Raw genomic sequence first — 5,782 nt, forward strand, 5'->3', positions numbered from 1 at the left:
TTTGTTTTTCAGCATTATGGATGTGCGGTGTGTTACGACGGGATTAACTAGTTATTGAGAGGGCGTTTGTGATGTAAACGCTCATTGTTATTGATGACGACAATTAGCCTTAAACAGTGTCATTTTATTTACTAAACTGGCAAAATTGTTTTTGCTACCAAGCACAAACAATTTACTATTTATTTGAACTATCTGTATATATATATATATATATTATACTCTCTCTCTCTCTCTCTCTCTCTCTCTCTCTCTCTCTCTCTCTCTCTCTCTATATATATATATATATATACATACATGTACTATTTATTATTACATCCGTACTTTAGTCCCATGATTAGTTCTTTAAACCTCAAACAATTTTATTTTCACTACAATTGAGCTTTACGTCCCAGCTACGAATTTAATTTTTATCAAACCCCCCTATTGGAAGGAGTTAAAATTATTCATTTATTTATATTAGTTTGTTAACCTGTTCTTTGTTGTTTTAGGTGGTTATATATATATATATATATTATACTTCATTCCAGCCAGTTTACTCCTGTTGAGATTAGACTTGTTTTAAATGTCTGTGAAAACCGTGACGATCTTCAATATATAGACGCCCTGTTTTTATACACCCGTCGTTAGACGGGACATAATAATTATGGCCCTGTCCGTGCGTCTGTCTGGATTTTCGGACAGACCTAATGAAGGTCTGAAATGGGTGCTGAAATGCATGTCTGTCCGAAGTCGTGTTTTCCGGAGTTTTCTCCGTAACGGATGCACGTACGGCTTTGAAATTTGATCACAATTTCTCCCTCAGGAAGCATAAGAGTGAGTTTGCATGTCAGCTGGATTGGTGCACCTTAACCTACCTTAGGACTTTAAGTAGGTCAAACAGTTTTCCGGACTTTTTAACGTTACGGATACAGATGTTACCCTGAAATTTAGTCGTAAGCTTCCTCTCTGAGGAATACAAGTTCGGTTTGCATTTCAGCTGGATTGGCCCATCCGTCCGTGACCTTCATTAGGGGTAAAAGTAGGTCAAGCAGTTTTCCGAATTTTCCCCCTCATAGATTTCCTCTCAGAGGAATACAAAATCAGTTTGCTTTTCAGCTAGATTGGTCCGTCCTTGACCTACTTTCGGGCTAAAATTAGGTCGAATAGTTTTCCGGACTTTTTTCATTACGGATAGATTTTGCCCTGAAATTTAGTCACAAGCTGCCTCTCAGAAGAATACAAGTTCAGTTTGCATTTCAGCTGGAGTGGTCTGTCTGTGTGTCAGTAGAAGGTAATATGTTTTCCAGACTTTTTTTTTTCGTAACAGATGCATGTAGGACGTTGAAATTTGATCACATTTTCTTCCTCAAGAAGCATAAGAGTGTCAGAGAATGCATTTCAGCTGGATTAGTGAACCGTAACCTACTTTGGGGCTAAAAGTAGTTCAAACCGTTGTGCGGACTTTATTTTTCGTTGTGGATACAGATATTGCCCTAAAATTTAGTCACAAGCTTCCTCTCGGAAGAATACAAGTTCAGAGAAATACATAATCAGTTCATATTTCAACGTAATTGGTGCACCATGACGTACTTAAGGGCTAAAAGTAAGTCAAATAATTCCATTGACTTTTTCTCATCATAAATATTATCAATTTACATTTAGATAGCGCTTTCTCTAATTAAGACAATTACCCTAAAGCGTTTTACATGTAACACAATAAAAACAAACTAAAACAAAGAACAATAAATACATAGACAAAGGCAAAAAATAATACTAAAACTGAGGTGTTTTTTTTAAAAAAAAATAACTGTATACATAAATACCAAATTACAGATTAACTGCAAGTTTAAAAATTTGATTTTCTGTCCTACATTCATATTTAAGCATATGTAAAATCATCAATCAATTACACTATCCTGTCCATGAAAATATACTTATATTTGTACACCTCTAAACAATGTCATTAATATATTAAAACATTATAAATCTTTATTTCATATTGATAAGATGTACGTCTTAAACAATAAAGGTATACTTATAATATGATTCTAAGCGGTATACGGACGGAAAGTCACAGGACAAAAAGTCACAAAATCGGTAGGACAAAAAGTCACACGACAAAAAGTCACAATGATGATTTTTGCTTAAAAAAGAAAAAAAGACAAACTCATTTTGTTATAAAATATACAATGCTGATATTCATACCAATCTTTGTATTTTGTGCATGAATAAAATGGTGTTTTTCTTGTTCTTTGACTTCACCATTTACCAAAAGTTGTTTTACACCATAACTTTGAACAACCTTTATTACTCTGCATGAGTTCCATTTTTGGAATGATGATTGACTTAGCAAATGACACTCTATATATACTTTTAAGCTAACAATTACAGGTACATGGCACCCAAATGCATATTTAGTTTCTTAAACTTTACAAAAAGAATAGATATGTTTTCAAATATATATCAAAATCAATATTTTCTTATAAACTGTGACTTTTTGTCCTGTGATATTTTGTCCTACTTTCATAAAATTTCTTATTGTGACTTTTTGTCCGTGGTCATTTTGTCTGACTTTTTGTCTATGGTGACTTTTTGTCTGTGATGACTTTTTGTCTGTGATGACTTGTTGTCCTGTGACTTCCTGTCCTACATATATACACTGTATGTATATGTTTAGTGTAAATTGTATTTTATTTCAAAGAGACAAGAGCATGGTTAAATATTTATATAACATTGAAATTTCTTATATTGGGAAACAAGTGCATATTAATTCCTCTCTCATTTTTTTAACTTACAAATGGCGATCACGTTTTGACAGAAAGAAATGAACAACAGTAAAAAAAAAAAGTGATACAACTGGAATGTCGAATAATTAATAATCGTAATTGCAATTAAAATGATTTGGATCACACATGTTACAAAATGTAAACACTATGAATATGTACATGTGCATGTAAACAAAGGGCAGGTTGACTCAAAATAAGACATAGGGGTAAGTGTCAAATTTACAAAATGGATAAGATACATTTAGGCAAGAGATAAAATATTCATTATGTATGTTAACACAGGTAATACTGTAAAGAAAAATGATCTATGACATGCTTGTAAACAATACACTTTGAAGACGAATTAATGTGTTCAACTAAATATTTAACTTAGTTATATAACTCAATTCTTTTCAAATCAAATATAGTATTTTCTTGTTCACACCAAATGTTTACCCTAGACCAATCAAACTATTTTTCCTTCACACAATAAGCCCAACATTTGTTTCAATTTTTCATTCTATCACATTTGTAATATGATTTATCATAGCAATTTGTAATAATATGATTTTCACTATGTAACACTTTAAACAAAAATTTGAACATCCTAAACTATCGAATAATTCAAGAACACTAGAATTTTAGTCCATGAATAGTTTATTACTTTTGAAAGTGACTCTCTCCGCCCCGCCCCCCCCCCCCCTCTCTCTCTTGGTTTATGATATTTTTTTAGTTTATTTATTTAGGAATAGGCACATATACAATATAAATACAAGACAATATCACAGAGTAACACATAGTTAAAACAAAAGTAGTTGTTAAATACATAAGATAAAAAGGTAAACTTTAACAGCTATTTGACTTTAAGAGCACAGTGAATAAATTAATGTACATGTATATGCCTATGCCGAGGTTAACCCAAGAAAGCCATATGGCTTATTTCCAATGGGGTTCTTCTGATCTTATAATGTGAAATCCAAGTGATGGACTATAGTTGTATGCAGATGTCGCATCTCATCTCATTCATTTAGACTGATGTCTTCCTTTTTATGTACATGCATTTCTTTATGTGTTTCATTGTTAAACTGATATGTTCCTTAAATTTTCTAAATATGTTTCATGTATAAAAACTTAGAATTAATCTCAGATCTTTCTTTCTTTTGAAATGGAATTTTACTGCCCCATTTCAATATCAAACCAAATTACCTGTGATTTATTACAAAACAGATTATAGGTTACCTGTAATTATTTTTCTTTGTTCTTTGACACCCTTACCTGTGCACCATTCCCGTCTAGCTAAAACCAGTCACTATTTTTGTGTAGCCTGTGAGCGAATCTGATGCTTCGGCAGTTCTCAATTAATGCATTCCTGCAGTCGCGGGTATTTGAAATCGGCCTTCAAATAGTTGATAGTAAGTAGTATTTTGAAGTCCCTTATTAGTATTTAACATACAGATATGAATGTTATATCGGTGTTTTGTATTGTGTCCCATTTGCACGATTATTTAAATATTTCCTCCACGTATTTTGTGCAAAGACTACTCTATTTTCCTTCTTGATAAAAATTACATGCGTCAACTGCATGAACAACAAAACATTAAAATGACTCGACACTGGTGAACATAATTATCGACACTGGTGAACATAATTATCGACACTGATGAACATAATTATCGACACTGGTGAACATAATTATCGACACTGGTGAACATAATTATCGACACTGATGAACATAATTATCGACACTGATGAACATAATTATCGACACTGGTGAACATAATTATTGACTTGGTACCTATCAAGGTCAAACAACATCAATTGTACAGTCCTCAATTAATGGGAGCGCCGGTAGGGAACATGTATTGCTTATGCAATACTTTCAGTATGCTTGTTATATAAAGATTAGGATAGCTGTAGCGAAAGAAAAACTTGACCTGTGTATATTAATTAGGTAACCACATGTCCAATTCCAGATTCCTAAGTTAACTGACAAATGGAATGTTTATTCTCATAAACTGACATGTACCGTAGTACAGTGAAAAAGTAAATATAAGGAACAGTGATCAATTTCATACACGTAACTCCCAAAAGTAATATAAAATCGATAGTGAAACCCCGGATATACCAGAGGTGGGATCAGGTACTTAGTAGGGGTAAGCACCCCCCGTCGACCGATACAGAGTAGAGATGGATAGCAAAGAACAATTAAATATAACATACATTCCTAACCAGGAGAGCAAAGTCTCTCAATAATGGTTTAATCTTATCAATCTTGTATTTTTTACATTAAAAAGTTGTTCAAATTTAAACACATTTGAACATAAGTAAAAATTCTTTGGCATATAGGTAATTCTTAATTGTAGAATAAGTGTATTGTCATAATGAATAGTGAAACTCATCTCCAATTTCATTTTTCGAACACAATTGACAAATTCTGTTTTCTCTAGGTTGTCGTCAATTAATATCAATTTTAATGGAAATTGATACTTGAAAGTATAAACTCGTCTTTGAGGCTGACGGTAAAACAATACTATTTGCTGTGGTCCTTTCACCGCATGGAATTTTAATTTTTGATCACGATTTTTCAATTATGTCCAATACCGAGGAACAAAAATTGTAAAGTGTTATGTAGGAGGGGGGGGGGGGGGGGTAATATGTCACAAATTTAAACACTTTATGAGGCAGTGGGTCCAGGGGGCGAGAGATATCAGGAGGCAAACACCAGAGTAATTTCAGTTGTTTCAATAGAGCCAGTCGTTGACCACTGTTGTAAATTAAGTTGGAAAACGGGTTGAGAATATTGAAGAGCTTATATAAAAAGTTCGCACAAAATCCGATCATTCGGTAATGCAGGTTTTTACTGAATTGCGGGAAGTTTATGGGCCTGATAAGGTATCTTATGAGACAGTTCGTAGGTGGAGAAAGAAAATTCTGACTGGCACAGAGTCCGTCAAAGATGCAGCAAAACCTGGCCGACCTGTGACTGTAACAGGCAAGGCAAATGTCTCAAAAGTCAGGGAAATAATTGAAAGTGATGG

This window comes from Ostrea edulis, chromosome 8 (genome assembly GCF_947568905.1).
Source record: "Ostrea edulis chromosome 8, xbOstEdul1.1, whole genome shotgun sequence".
Lineage (NCBI taxonomy): Eukaryota > Metazoa > Mollusca > Bivalvia > Ostreida > Ostreidae > Ostrea > Ostrea edulis.